This window comes from Diadema antillarum, unplaced genomic scaffold (genome assembly GCF_040938485.1).
Source record: "Diadema antillarum isolate AM-2024a unplaced genomic scaffold, OU_Dant_1.0 scf00000146, whole genome shotgun sequence".
Classification (NCBI taxonomy): Eukaryota; Metazoa; Echinodermata; class Echinoidea; order Diadematoida; family Diadematidae; genus Diadema; species Diadema antillarum.
Genome location: NW_027271035.1, coordinates 1,389,419 through 1,406,336, shown reverse-complemented (window position 1 = coordinate 1,406,336; position 16,918 = coordinate 1,389,419). Strand labels below are relative to the sequence as shown.

The following is a 16,918-nucleotide window of genomic DNA, read 5'->3' as shown; positions in this document are numbered from 1 at the left end:
CGAAGGTTCGTGATTTCGAATATGAAAAAAAATGAATAAAAAGTTCTTTATTCCAAAGCAGCAGAAGTGGCTCATAAAATAATCACTAAGAGAGAAAGAGAGAGAGAGAGAAAGAGAGAGAGAGAGAGAGAGAGAGAGAGGGAGAGAGAGAGAGAGAGAGAGGGGGGGGGGGGGGGGAGAAAGCACGAAGTCCATCATGTTCATGAATTTCCCAAAGTTTCGTCCTTACATTCTTCAAGTCGATAAGCGGTGGGTACAAACCTTAAGCCCCACCGTTGAAAAAAAACCCCAACCCCCCCCCCCCAAAAAAAAAAAAAAAACACAAAACACAAAAAACAAAACTCTGCGGCCCCCGCAAAGGTTCGTTAGTACGCACTTTTTTTTTATTATTTTCGGAAAAACGAATCTTACGTATTTCGGTTTTGAATAAACGAACCTCACTTTATTTTCGGATTAACAAAGCTTCGGAAATACACCACAAATGTTCGTGTTAACGAACCCTATTTCACCTTCGGATCAACGATAGGAACGAGAAATTTAGTGCTTCTGAAAAACGAACCCTCAGAATAACGAACCCTTTTTTTATTTTCAGATTTACAAACCTTTGGAATAACGAACATCACCCAATTTAAGTAAGGTGATGACGACATTGCCGTACCACTCTCCCATTGGCTGCGTGCATTGAGTGATATAAACATTATGAACATTCTTACGTCAATGATTCAAGGAAACTCCCCTCTAAAATGCAATCGTTACTTATTCAGTGCAAATAACTTTAGCACTGTTACACATTACTTACAAAAAATACAGCACAATTCATTCTCTTTCATGTGAAAAAAAAATGATTTGGGTATCTGCAGGTCAATGGAGGAGACCTAGTGAGTCAAAATAATAACTTACCTTTCTACAAGTATACTAATCGTATAATCGATACTTGAGATAATGATGGCACTGCTTCACAAGTCTCCCATACTTTGACTATACCCTCAAACGATAGAGAGAGGCACAAGAAGAGGCTTGTCTTCTTCAGAACTCGCACTGAGAGGGACGTTTTTCCCCCAAAACGGCCATCCGCCTGCGGAAGCACCTATGTATATCCTAGTGAACTCGACATAAAGATCAAAGATGTCACTTTCAGCTAGCCATGCTAGGGCAGAACAGAAGGATTTTAACTGGTACAATTAAAAAAAACAAAACAAACCCCCTCCCCCCAAAAAAACCCCCAAAATATGTATATATATTTTTTTTTTTGCACTTTTATGTCTCGAGTCTCATGTCTGTCACATGTGAGAGCCTGCCAAGTTTTTTTCTTCATTCTTTTTCTTATGAAGGGACTGCATACTACAAACTCTGCCTTTTAGCAGTCCCCTCCATTTCCAGCAATTTTGTTTCTGCTTTTACCATAATAATATAACATTTATTTGTATCTCTGTTGATAATTTACCTGTGTCTTGATTACATGTTATTATGTTCATCGCATTGTTGTACTGATTTCCTGGCATCTGTAATACGAACATTTAATAATGATAATAACAATAATAATAGTGATAATAATAATGATGATGATGATAATAATAATAATAATAATAATAATAATAATAATAATAATAATAATAATAATAATAATAATAATAATGATACAGGGTATATAAACTTATAATGTGCCAATTCCACATAGCTAACGTGCTCAAGGCGCAGTAGAAGAAGTAACTTATGAAATACAATAATCCTTTAACGAACATGAACATGAAAATGAAAATGTCATTGTATTCCGAATTATTTGTTTGTTGGAAATGAAATAAATCAACTTGAACTTGAACATGAACTTGAAGTTCATGCACACAAAATATACTTCAGGAAGTTCTACACAGTACAGAAGAAGAACAAGAAGGAATCTCCACTGGTTAATATCCCCTTTGAAATTACAATAGTTAAAACAAATTTTATCTAGCCTTGCAAGGAATAGAGTCTTCTGAAAACTTAAGAATGGTTCTGTAGGGGAAGAATACAGATGGTACATTATAGACCCAAAACGTTTTTCTTTCTTTCTTTTTTTAAAGGTTATAATAATTCTGTTGCACAAACCAATGGGACAATAAATGTGAGGCGATGGCATTATTTCCTATGGCTTGTTGTCGCGGCTGTTAATTGAAAACTTGCAAAACGCTATGATTTCAAATCTAGCTTATATCATTTTGCGTTTTGGCTGTTCCCAAGGCTACATCGTCTGTGACTATAATGATTCAATTCATCATAATGATATTAGCATCCAATTTCTTATTTAACTGCAAGTAAACGGGAAGAGACTGATGTAGGTGGTCATGATAGGCTTGGCGATTTTTTTTGTTGTTGTTGTGGTTTGTTCGCTTGTTTGTTTTTTACAGTTTTTACGAGATAAGATTTATACATATTAAGCATCATGCATCACATCTATCCCATAAATAATATTGCTAAATCACATATTTCTGAACAAGATAAAAACAAACGTAATGATGATAAAAAGTTGAAATGTTTGGGTGCTCTTCAGCGCCGCCGTATCAGTTGTTGTTGATGTTGATATATATATATATTTTTTTTTTTTTTTTGGAGGGGGGGGGGGATAGGAGGAGGTGAGGAGAGGTCGTTTCCATTTTTTATTGTTCATAGTTTACAGTTTTCGTTTGTTTGTTGTATTTTTTGATATTATTATTAAACATTTATCGTATTGTAGTAGTTATACAATACTAATGTAGACCTATAGTATGTTCTGTTGGCACTTTTTTAACAACTTGATGTCGAGTGTGATGAATTTTAAAAGTTTTTGGTTATCCATTGACTTTACGTACTCTTAAATTGTTCGATTGTTCAAACGATACATACAAACTTTTCTTTGTTCAAATCAATAAAAAAAAAGGAAAAATACTGTAAGTACTACAGTATAGTGAGATCGCTCTGGGGAAAAAAAAAAAGTCTCTGACAGTTGTGTAGCTCCCTCTATCAGTGGTAATTAAACACGGGAGTACCTTGTGATTGGTACGTTGGCATCACTGACCTTTGACATCCACTCTCAACCGCTGAATTCGACATGAATGTATGTGGGTGCAGTGCAGTGGTATGGTGATGAACGGTGATGTTTTGATGCGATCGTACCTGTACGTAAAGTTGTACTTGTACGTGTGATCTGCATACTGCTGATGAACCATTGATTATATAGTGCTGTACTCTACTGGATCTGGATCGGTCAATGCAACGACGCCACAGTTTAAAGCATTTTTTATGTAAATTTAGTCAAATAGGGCCGTAAAGTTCACAATTGCCCACAAGTCTACGTTACATTTGGAGCGCGCAATGCAGTTTGTCATCTGAACTAAAGTAAGTTCCTGCAAATGAAGACGTTTGAATCTCTCCACGAACGCGGTATATCGCCGATCGGTAACGGGTTAACGTTAAAAACGATAAACAGATAAAACTTCTTCGAACTGAATCTGGGATTAAGAGCATGAAGAGACTAACGTTAGACTTTCAATCATGACTTGTTTACTCTGATTTAAATTACTTACCACAGCTGCAGCACAGCCACAGCCTAACAGGGCCTAACGTTAGGCCAAAAAAGTGTCGTAAATTAACTATCAAAATCTGTGACATGTGTGCAACATTTGTTAACGTGCGTGTACGTGCACTGTCAATGACCAGAACAAGAATTGACCCATGCAGCCATATGCCGGGCCGTACCCTCTGCCCGGGCCGTGACAAAACCATTTTTCACGCGAGAATGTTTTTGGATTTCGAATGGATTTCAGGTGGCAGATTAACAAAGTTTTTCAAACGTGATGATGCACAATGCATCCTTCATTGAAGTGTGTGTACAGTATGACACACGCGCTAGCGTTAATACGTGGCACACTAAGGCCGAAGGGCGGCGAACTAATTCAGTGCCTATCGTTAGTTCGCCAACCCGGGAGTACATAGATTAGGAAATACACTTAAAGTGACGACTAAATGGTAATTGATGTTAGATGTCTAACATTACTTCAAAGTTCTGAAGTTTCAGCTTAACCCCAGGCCATGCCAGGGCACTCCTCGGGCTTGTCCGTGCTTGTACTAAATTTAGTCAAGTTCTAACAGTTACATATCTATGAATCATGATATCACTATGATGCAACTTTGATGACAATTACATAAAACATTGCTGCATGCTGAGTGCATGCAGAAATAATGGTCGTCTGGGATATGTTCCGCGGAGACTGCATCTGGCTTCGTGGATCCCATTCGGTGGAGAGCGATAACGTAAAAAAAATAAATGACTCCTCCGGACAGACGGATCTTTCTGTCTATAAACATGATAAAATACCAGTTCGAGGTTCACTTGCTACTCATCGTACAACGATGTGTATGTGCGTATGAAGTGTGATCAGTATAATCTATTTAAGTTGTTGTTTTGCTTGTTTTTTAATTGCTGGTTCCGGTGGTCCTGTACTAACTGGGGTTAAGTAAGGTTGGGTTATGGGGAGTAATCATCATGATTAATCAGATTATTTCAAAGTGATATGCAGATCTAGCTACAAAGGTTAGCTTTTCTATTTAGGGGGGGGGGGGGGTCAACACAATCTTTGGGCAGCTGTCCCACAGGAACTCTTTCCTATTTCTTTCATTTTTAATTTGTGTCAATTTGCAGATGGATCAAGGCAAACTGAGGTGTTTGGTGAACTTTGTAAGTATACCAGTACTTTCAGAATATATGATATAATATGTAAAATGTAATGCTAACTGTACAATAAATATACAGGTTAAAGGCATAATTTACCATTTGCAGATGAAACAAAAACCCAGCATTAGTGCTTTAAAATAGTTCTAAAATGTGAGTTAGGGATAGAAACAACCACTGTAAAACTTTGAATCAGTAAAATGGATGTTAAGTATTATTAAATATACAAAATGCAAACAATAGTTATAATAAAAATGTTTCCAGACTTAACCGTCTACAGTTACGGTTTATTAAGAAAAATAAGTATATCTCCTTATATTTTAGGCTTTATTGCAAAAATTTTATATGGTAGGATGTTTTGTGGTAAAACAGACCTACTCATATGCATCAAATGTGATATCTTGAACATTTTTTAAATCACTGCTCCCAAAGGTAAACTGGACCTTTAACATTCTTCTCTGCTGAAAGATTAATTGCTACCCCCTCCCATTTTGTAATCAAAAGAATTATTTTAGTAAGCCCCAGCCCTACTACTTGTGATTTGGACAGCATCTTTTTCTGCTTTTTTGTTCATACTTTTACCAAGATATACATGGTGATGTGGTATGATGGACTTGGCAAACATTCATTCATGAGAAAGTTTATATTTTAGTGGCTTTGTAGCCATTGGTCACCTTTGGTGATTTCATTTTGATGCAGGTTTGATAATTATAACACTAATTACAAAGTCAATGAATACTTAATGTACAGTTGATAATTTGCACACTATCTGTACTGTGTATGCTAAAGACCTTGCCTAATAACCATTGGAACCCAACATATTGAGTGTCTGTTATATTCATACAACGTGTCTATTATCCGCATGATGTGTTATTTTAATTTGCATTATTCCTTGTGAGAACAGGGCCCCGTTTTATCAAAAGATAAAATCGGTTGTAAATTCCCCTAACCACAGTACACAGGCTGCCATAGACTTATGATAGAAGTGAACTATGTAATCAATTATAACTCTTCATTAAACAGGGCCCAGGTCCTTCCATCAGATATGATGAAAGTGTGAATGATGTGAGATTATGATCTTTGCCACAAAGTACAAAGTTCTGCTTAAAATTCATTATATTAGTTGTAATTTCCTCCTTCATTCAGTATACTATGAATGTACTGTATGTAAAACAAACATTCTAAAAACAACATAGATCAAACATGTCAGCAATGATAATGACAAAAAAAAAAAAAATCTTCAGTTCTGCAACTGCATTACAAGTTTGTTGTGGTCATATATATTTTTTTTAAATGATCGTAGACAGGGTTGAATTTGTGTATTCTCTTAACCCTATTTTAACTGGGCTATTTGAGACCAAGTTTTTACAGGTTGGGGGTCAATTTGACCCCCCCTTCAGATCTCGGCCGCCAATCCCACGATCGCCGCAAAATTTTGCCTGAAGATAGAGCTGGATGTTAACTACAAGATTACATGGTCACATAATAGAAAAGTAATGGCTTTCTATTTTTTAGTAAATTAATTATGCAAATTTACGCATGAAATCATATTTTCACCTATAACTCCATTAAAAAGACTGAAGGATTGCTGATTTTTTGTGTCAGAGTTCCTAAAGACACATCCAACAATTTTCTTGTAAAAAAATAGCACAATCAAAATTAGTTTCTTTTGTTTTTTATTGTTTTTTTAATTTCTTATGTATTTTACTGTTTTTTCGACCTTTTGTTTTGTATTATTTTTTGCCCAAAATTTGTTGCAGGCACTTTTTCAAGCTTATCTACATTAAAATTAATTAATTTCAACGGTTAAAAGTTGAAATTTGTAATAAACTAATTTATATCAATTTCAAAAAAAAAAAAAAAATTTGCATTGGATTTGCACACGATATCATGAATGTGAGCCATTTTCGGGTTGACATGCATATATGCAAAACATTACGTAACTTCAGAACGGTGTACCTGGACGTTGCAAATTTGGTCTCAAAATATGCGGGAGACTTCAATGAAAAAAGTCATGAAACGGCGCGGCAAAATTGTTGCGTGTTGCGGAATCGTAGCGCGAAATGTCGAGGGGGGTCAAATTGCCCCCCCCCCCCCCAAGTCAGAATAGGGTTAACATGCAATGAAAATTAGATTTGAAATTTTTTGTCCATAGTTTGATACATTTTCCTGTTCTTCCATTCTGCCCAGGTAAATGCTACAGGTGTCAGCCACTGCATCGAGTCCTTGCAAGAGCTGAAGGATGGCCAACACTTTATCCGCATTCTGCAAGTTATGTAAGATAAAAAGTTACACTCTTTACTTGTTATAGTTTTAGAATCTGACTTCTATTTGTGAGAAAGACTGGCTCGTTCCAGCAAAGCAATACTAAATCTTTTTGAAAAAATCTTTTTGTTTTATTTTTGTTTTCAAGAAACCCCCAAACAACTTATGAATGATAGGAAACAGATTGGACAATGTCAAGCGTGTGTTCCTCAGTCTGATGTGTGGCTTTTGTGGCCCAAAATATGTCTTGCAGCTGGATGTTTGGCGAAGCTCATCACTTGAGGAGCAGAGGGTTGTTCCTTCCAGTGCAAGCATTTCTTCTACAACATTTATGCCTTTTTGGCAGGGTGTTTCTAACCTACTGTAAAAGTGGTTTCTTTCGCGGTGGTTTTATTTTCACGCTTTTCGCGCTTTGAGGTTGAACCGCAAATTTAACATCACGCGAAAATGTTTTGAAAAGTCGCGCGAAATTAACCACGCAAGGAAATGTTTGAACTCGCCGCTTGCTACAACGCTATTGCGCACATGCACACACGAAGATTCCGCGCATTGAGTGTATTGATGGTCAACACACACACAGCGATACCGCGCAATGTAGGTACAAGCATATTATAAAGTACTCGAGAGACGGGATTTCAGGTAAGCCTGCATTTAATTTTAATTTCTACTTAATGAATAAAAGAATAATTGAATTATAGTTTGGGTTTTCATGTGCAAAATAAAACAGTTTTTTGCCGACTGTGAATTCACAGATTTTGCCGACCACGAATTTGAACACACACAAAAAAGTCGGCACCAATGGAAACCGCGAAAGTATCTGTACGAGAAAGAAACCATTTTTACAGAGACTTACATGGTCCCCTGTCTTGGGACGACTGAAACTAATTGTTTGGCAAGTGAAATGAATGAGTAAATGCACAGGACACGACATACCACTAACCCAAGTGCCTGTGTGGGCAAGTGGGGGAAATATCTTTGTAATTGGTGTGTTCAGGCATCTGAAACTGTAAACTGTCTCAATAAACTGCCAACAATATTGAAACATTGGAGTAATAAATCTCTAGCTCATGAAAAATTATATGGATTGCTGCCAAAAATCTCCAAAAACCCAAAAGAAGTGGAAGTAGCAGTCTAGCAGTCTCATCATTTGGCTACCAAAAAAGTTTACCTAAGGCCTTAGCCCTTGCAATTATATTTTTATTTTTCTGCATTCATCTACAGTATATGGCTCTACCCCAACATTAATATGATTGAGATATGATACTGACTTGGGACCATTTGTGATTGTATCCTGTCCCCGGAATTTTGATATTTTTCATTTGATTTTGTTTCTCTTACATAGATGCAGTAGCACTGAAGTTCCGGACTGCGACAATTCCATTCAGCGCTATCGCTTTATCCTGAAATACTTGGAAGGTGAAGTGTTGTATGATTTAACTAGTACCTTTGAGGGGGAGTTTCCCATTAACATACAGAAATATGCAGTGGGCAACTTTCACTTTCCCTACATGCAGTGAAGATATACATTGCTTGTATGTGTGTGTTGGGATTTATTTTATGTGGTCATGAATAAAGCCATAAAGGAAGTACTTACATGCTGAAATGAGCAAGCTACCAAGGGACCAATGACTCTACATCCGCCATGAAGGACGAGGCAATGAGGATAAAGTGCCTTGCCATGGGGCATAACCACTGATGTCACCTGACTCACACACTACGGACCTCATGACTGAGAGTTTGTGGTCTTATCCAGTGTCACTTTATACTGTATATGCTGAATATTTCGTGAGGTTTTTGTTTTTGTGAATCTCGAGTCTGCTGCTATTCACGAATTTAAAAACACATGATAATATTAACTCTGATCATGACATGAATGTGCGTACATGCAAAGATTTCTCTATTTTAGTGCTGAACTCCACAATCGCAAATTTAACCACTCGCAGAATTGTCACGAAATCCTGCTTTGCGAAGAAATTAGATTTGCTAAATATATGGTGTATACAGTAATCATAATGGTCCTGCATGTAGCAAAATAATGTGACATGAAGTCCCAAATCCAATGTGGCTGTGTGCACTGGAAGCTATGTTGCGCAAAGCGATTTCATTCAATTTCACACCTCAAAAAAATACTTGGCTGCAGTATAAGCTGAACATGCCTACTCTGATATTTAAACATGAAGGCTACTGTGTTACCATGGGGATCAGAAGGATTATGCAATTCCCTTTTTTTATTAGTCTCAACACATCCAATCTGATAAACAGAAGCATTTAGAAGTAGGTGGATATGCCTATTATTACAGAACAATGCAATAGGGGTTAAGTTACTGGGATTACAGAGATTAACTTTCAAATGTGATGAGGATGGTTACTTGAGTAGGTTGTGAATATGCCAGGGAACTTGTTTGATGTGATTTACTTTCTTTTTTCAGTGGGAATACTTCTTTGGTCTGATAGATTTAATTGGTCAAGACTTTAGAACTGGCAAGTTTGCAGGGTGCTTAATGTAATCACAGCTTTTCATGTGCATACTTGTTACATGCCTACCTCATGTTTGATTTTTATTTGTTTTCCACAGGTTTTTACCAGTCCTCTCTCAAGTTCCATGTGGACTTCTCGCAGATTGTGAACAGTGCCAGCATCACTGAGCTGGCCAAGGTCACGACCCTGCTCCTCTGTGCGGCCATCCAGAGTGAAAAGGTCAAAATCTTTGTGGACGCCATCACGAACCTTGACCTCGTGACCCAGAATGAGCTGAAGGAGATCATCCAGTTCATCGTGGCCCAGGAGAGCAGCCACAAGCTGCGGCCGGATTTCGCCGATATACTGCATCGCAGAGGTGAGCGTGGTTAACTTACCTGTAAACATTCACATACTTGCCAACATTTTCATTTGAGAAAGCGGTAGAATCCAGGATGCCTATGCGAGCAGCACTAGCTTGAATGCTAATAAAATCTTTCAAAAGCGGTAGTCTACCGCCAAATGCGGTTGGCAAGTATGCATTCAGGTTCAAAAGTTCTGAACACCATTTCATAAAAAGTTGATACAGTAGAAACTCTTGCTGGAATGGCAGTCGTCATGGTAACGACAAGAATCCAGCTTCTTGATAGGCTGTTGCTATGGGAAGTTGCTACTCCATCAAGAGTTGCTATCCTAACATCTTTTATGAAATAGGGCCCTGGTGTTAGGGGACCACATCTTGATGCTAAGATGATTCATCATGGAAAGTGAATTAATAGGAGCTTACTGAAGAAAATGTCAACAAGACCAGACAAAGACTGAGATAGTGTTTTATACAATGCGGGATGCTACAGAATTATCCTTTTCACATGTGAACCTTTGCAAGTAGGTAATTTCTTCTCCTCCCACCCCACCCCTCCCCCCCAAAAAAGTAGCAATTCCACACCATGAAAACAAAAACGACAGCATGCAGAATTGAAGCGCTTCTAGCCTGTCGAGATGTCCCAAAGAATTCCATCTTTAGTATTAAAGCAAATCAGTCACTGTCAAGCTCACTGTGCTCTGTAGGCCGTGCTAATTATTTCACTTCAAGATTGATATTTGTAATCAAGACCTATTGGCTCTATCATAAATTTCATGCAACATCTGTGATTTGTTCTATATTTAGTGCTAAAGTCAGAAAAGCACAATGCCTGGTAAAATTTAGAATGATAGCCAAACAGTGTAAATGTCCGTGGAATTTCATTGCCAGTGGAGGAATATGGATTGCCCTTGGTGAACAGGCATATGGATTGTACTCACTATGCTGTGTGGGAAAATATCTGACATTGTGTCCTGTAATCACTTTTGAAAACAGCTGTGTTTGAGATGTGGCCTTGATATTGATTCAATAGTTTGTTGAACTTTTCATTTGCTCAGCTCATTAAATGTCACAGATCTATCACATTTCACTTCTTTTTTTGTGTGTGTTTTCCAGAAAAAAGAGAGAAAAATCTCATTGAGACAAAACCCTCTGCTCATGCAAATTTGATGAATATCTATTTTTATATACACAGAAATAGATAGTAATCATGCTTCTCCTCTGCAAACTGTTAAGAAGGAATTCAATTTCTGAAATGAAAATTTTTCATCCTTGTTTAATACATACAAACTGCATTACACTTTTCTTTGACTTTGTGCAAATCAATGCCAGTGTTCATTTTCCCCACTACACTTTGTAAAAGGTGTTGTGTTTTCTATCAAGGACTATGTATACCTGTATAACTGTGTAGGAATAGATTGACATTGCGATTTTGAGGAAAGAGTGTCTTTTGAGGAAAAGTGAAAGTAGTGGACATTCATAGAAAGAGCAAATGAGGAGTACCAGAGAAGCAACCTTGTGGATTCACAAGACTTTGACAGCTGATTTTAAATAACTACTAGACAAAGTGTTCCCTGACTTAAAATGTAGACATGTATAGAGAATGGCAGCCAGTCAAACATCGCACCAAGTTTGGCCATGCTTTCATCGCTCAGTTGCACCAATTTTTAAGAACTACAGTCTTGAAATATTAATGTCATGCTCTTCCGATGCTTTTCCTCTTCTAGTTTTCTTGCACAATTAATTGCAATAGCAAATGACAATAACATAAATCTGTAATTCTCATGCAATTCTGTTCTTTCCACTAAGTTTATCATGCCCAATTTTTAGAAAAAAAATAATTGTCTGAGATTTGCTCTAGAAGTGACTTGAAGTTGCCAATGAGCCATTGCATATCACACTTCTAGGCACTCATTCTCTTCATTGAGCTCTTGAAATGACAACTTCATCCTCTTACTCAGGTACTCAACCCTCTGCCTCGATGAGTATATCTGAGTGTACTCTGACCACAACTGCTCCGACTAGAGGTATTACACTGTACCTCAAGCATACAATGTATTGACCCAGCCATTTTTTGAGTGGGCAAATGTGCATCTTGACCTGTGATCCATGTGTGTTTGAAACAACGTTTAGAGTTAAGGACACTTGTTTGTTTTTGTTTTTGCCAGTAGCCTCAAGTCATATATCCCTTTTGCAAATGACATGAAATTTTGCATGGTTGAAGAATAATGTCTCCCAAAGTCATTTATGAAATCTTACTTTAATACACCACATAGTTTTCAAGAAAGAAATGAAAAAACTAACCCCATGTTACTCCAAATTCGCTCCCCCTTTTTTAGTGTGAATAATAGTACTTTTTTTTTTGTAGGTCGGTATAAATTCACCGGAAACCTATAGTATTGTGTCCGCTTCCAGTTTTATTATTCGTAGGAAAGGTCTAAATTACCTACGTACCTCTAAAATACACCAGCTTATGAAAGCAATCTAATTTTCAGGGTTGTAAAAGGGACACACAAGCTTTAACCAGAGCTACAGAAACAGAATCAAAACCCCAAATCTGATTTCTGAGAGGTCAAAGAATGTAGATTTTGCCCACTGAGATGAATCAAGAAGCAGTTGTACTCTATACATGAATGGGAGATACTTTTATTGGTGTAATATCCATATTTTTGGTATTTATATATTTGTGTATCACTGTCCTTACCCTCCACCCTAACAAAAACATTCCAGTTCTCATTTATTCATTTCACATGTTAGACAAGTGTACACCATCCAGACAAAGCACAACTTTGACAGTTTTTTGTTCACATTAATTTAATCATGCAAGTCCAAAGACTTTCTTCCCTATCATTTTGCCTTTTGATATTTTCCATTTGACATGTTCAGTGTAATTGTATGTCTCTTCCATTTGTATGAGATCTTCATGATAAATTGATATTCAAAGGGATGGTACAGTATTGGTGGAGATGAGAACTGGGCTTTTAACTTTTTGCAAGATACCAAGAAAACACTTATGATATAGTACAGAGCATACCATTTTAAGAGGAATTCAAAGTTTATTTGATGAAAATCGGGTTTGGAATGACTGAAACATCCAAAAACAAAGTAAAACAAAGCGATTGTATTAAAGTGTGGGTCCCACACTTTATTAGAATTGCTCTTTTTGGATATCTCAGCCATTTCAAAACCAATTTTCATGAAATAGACGTTGAATTCCTCATAGAATTACATGCTCTTTCATATTTCATAAGAGGTTTCTCATTATTTCACAAAAAAACGTTAGAAACCTGAAATCAGGTCTCAACCAAAACTGTACGCTCCCTTTAATCAGCAGTTTGAATAGCTGGCAGATATGTAATATACCGGTATCTGCTTGGTGTACAGTAGTTCCTTAACCAGCAACATAAACAAGCTCGTGGAATAGAAATTTCATGGGTACTGTACCAATTCACATGCTAACTGAATTTTACTATTGGATCCAAGTACAAACACACTCACTCGCACACAAATACCAGTAGACAAAACATTTTGATCTTTCACACATATACATACTGTACCCACACCCCACCCCCAAACACAAAAGTATATTATCTAACAGATGCAGTGGGTATTTAAAAGCAGACATTTTTGTGTATAGTTAAGTGGCTTTCAATTTTGGCTGCATGATAATTTGTTGTTATAAAAAGATTCCTTAATCACATGCTGAAAATATGTTTGTGGTAGCTGTATATTGTAATGCATGTTTTGCATGAAATTGATGTGTGATTATTCTGCAGCTGTAGACTATACCGATACACATGACATAATCTGAACATGCTTTTCTACTGTTGCAAAATGCCCTTTTTGTTGGGAGGGAGAGTGGCGAAAAAAATAATGGACCTAGCCGTTTGAGTCGAAATGTTTTGATATTGAAAATATTATGTCTGTGTGAGCATCAAATTTGGAGTTGAAGAAAATAAACATGCAGGGTATGTCCTCTTTGAGCATAGCGTATAGGGCAGCCTGGATTAAACTTATACTGTAAAAGTAGTTTCTTTCGCGGTGGTTTTATTTTCGCGCTTTGAGGTTGAACCGCGAATTTAACATCACGCGAAAATGTTTTGAACTCGTCGCTTGTTACAACGCTATCATTACCGACCGCGAATTTAAACACACGCGAAAAAGTCGGCACCGATGGAAACCGCGAAAGTTTCTGTACGCGAAAGAAACCACTTTTACAGTATTTACATAAGTAAAGTAGAAAATATCTGCAATGGACCAAAAATATGGGATATCCTAACAAATTTGATAAAGAACTACAAGGAAAGATATTGTCTAGATTGATGCCACAAACGTAAAAAAATGTAGCTTTCTTTCTGTTCTTGTTCTGTCACATCCCTGGCTTTGTTTCATTCTAGTGCCAGTCTATATCATACTAGGCCTTCATGATATTCATAAACAATGCTTCATTATCTATTAACAAATCTTATTATTGCTTTTATACAGTGTTTTTCTGTGCATTTCTCCAATACTGATTTGTTATGTGCAGCTATCATTAACATGTATGCAAATTGCTTTTATTTTTTTCCTTGTCATGCAATATTAATCTCTGAGTTTTTTTTTTCTTGCACTTGTCTTCACTCCGTATCAAGAGGCAACTACCATTCAAGAAAATCACATGTGAAGTTATTAAAAGAGTTTATGTCTGTTCTGGCAATGTTCTTCATGATTGAAAAAAAAAATGAGTTAAGTTTTAATCAAGGCAAGTTGAAATTGCCATGAATCAAAACCAATTCCATCCATGACCTACATTAAAAAAAAAAAAAAAAATCCCAAACAAACAGAGCAAACGAAAAAAAACACAAAATTTGAACTAATATTGCCAACCAAAAAACTACCAGAGGATAATGTTATAAAAGTATAGCATTTGCTGATTTTGTGGTAGAGCAATCTTACAAACTTGGGTGCAAGGAACTTGTATTGGAAATTGTGACATTTGTTCAAACAGTAGTAATTTTACAGTGAGTGACTTACTGTAATGCAAGATAGTATCTCCATACAATGTATATTGAATTTTCCATTTAAGGTGTATTAATGATTATGAAATACTGAATATGCTGAGAGTAATATTTTGCATTCGGGACTTGTAAGAAAATGTCAGGAGTGGTTGAATTTTCAATCAAAAACCACAAAGATGGGATACATGAAATAATTATGACATTCTATACATGACATTCTAAGTATAGATGGCTACAGTCAGTTAGCACGTAAAATTCACCATTATGGCTTTGTTATCGCAAATACAACACATGTACACGAACCTGACCCATACCAAATTTGAATGCAGAGACTCCCAATGTCGAGCGTCTTCACACATGGGAGATTTTCCCGCCTAGACCCTCTAGCAGACTGGAGAGTGATTCTGATGGCACAAACAAGTGCACAATACATCACGAGGGAGATGCATGGTGCCCCCTGTGGCTGGGTCGAGCTCTGGGGTTATGCTCTCTGGTTCTGTCCTAGCCTTATTATTGAACACTGTACATGACAGTACTTAAATTGGGCAGAAGGAAGCTGAATTTTGAATGAGAGAAAATATATCGTAAGCGGGTTACAGACAGCTAGAATGTAACAAATTTGAACTCGGGTAGAAGGGCAGAAGATTTTGCAAAAATGGCTTTAAAGCAGATCTCTCACCAAAAGTGGGAGAGTTGGAGTCTCTCTGAATATTCAGTCAGAATGGAGTTACAACATACAAAGTACTCAACTTTATAGCATTGATATATATGTTCTCGTTTACATTTATAGATGTAGATTTCAGAAAAAGCAACCGAATTTCCATGCTTTTATTGTGTCTATGAAATATATAATAAAGATCGAGTGCAAAATAGCACAGAAACGAAATAAGTTAAATGCCCACTTCAAGAAGTGGTCCTTCTCAATACACGATGTAAATCAAGTCTGACCTCAACCTTAGTTTGTTTAGTTCTCACATGTTAACACTATATAGCCACTAAACTACATATATATGTTTCATTTTATAATTCTCATGTGTTACTACTCTTGTGCTTCAATCCTTTTGTTAGAAACTGTGCACTATTTTTGTAAATATCCACTCTTCTTGTATCACTCTTTATGTTATACACTGTATATACATTAATAAAAACAAAAAGATAAAAAAATATGTGTTCTCGTAGATAGTAGCCACATTTCTTGACGTTGTTTTTATTGTTCACCAGCTGTCCCGTTCATCCATGGTTGCAATTCAATCACTGCTCTTTGCAAGAAAGCCAAATTACCATTTTTAGGGTTTGGCTTATCTGGCTTCTTGTCATAAGAATGAATGATTTTTTATGTATTATTATTTTTTTGACAACGTTTACAGCCTTCACAACTTTTGTTCCTTGCAATACACAAGCTCGTACATTGTATTGCAGAACATTTTGTCAGCATTGCACATCTCTTTCTCTTACCAATGTACGATATTGTATTGTCATTCATATCTAAGATACAGTATCTCCGCATTTGGTCCATGTATATGTACATGTATGTAAGTAAGGTTTGTTGGTGTCATGTTTGGCTTAGTACAGGGAGGTGTTCTAATTTTTTTCTCTGTTGTCTTGTCGAATCACAAACCACAATTTATCTCAAATATGCTTTGAGTTTATGCCTGAATTAAGTTCTTAACTCTATGACTCTATGTGGTTTGTTTTAAGCTTTTCATTCAAGTTTTCGTATTATGAAAGCAATGGAATGTCTTAATATGCATTAAAAATTTTTTTTTTCTCCCACTGGTATCACGGTATCTATATGATCATTGCTCATATTTTGTACTAATCTTCTTCACTGCCTTAATGCTTGCTTAGTCAATTTTGTGTTTTCATTCTATGCTACGCAATTGCCATATCATTTAAGGGTATGACATCATATTGACCTGTGTTATGCAGCCTTGCTATTTTTATCAGTGACAAACCGAGAAGAGAAGTCTCAGAGTTGTATCATTTTTCGTTCATAGTCATAATCAAATATTTGCATTTAAGGGGAAAATACTAAAAGAGAAAATCAAATATATTTCCTCAACTGCAAGATGGGCTAGGCATGCAGAGATTCAAACATGAACTACAACCAAACATTAGTGTATCATTTGTCAGCACTCGAGAGCCAAGTGCTGG

General features: G+C 36.6%; 1 pseudogene; it reads left to right on the top strand.

Moving 5' to 3' along the window:
• Positions 1-3,249: 3,249 nt before the first annotated feature.
• Positions 3,250-16,918, top strand: part of LOC139721628 (uncharacterized) — a 39,768-nt pseudogene continuing 26,099 nt past the window's right edge.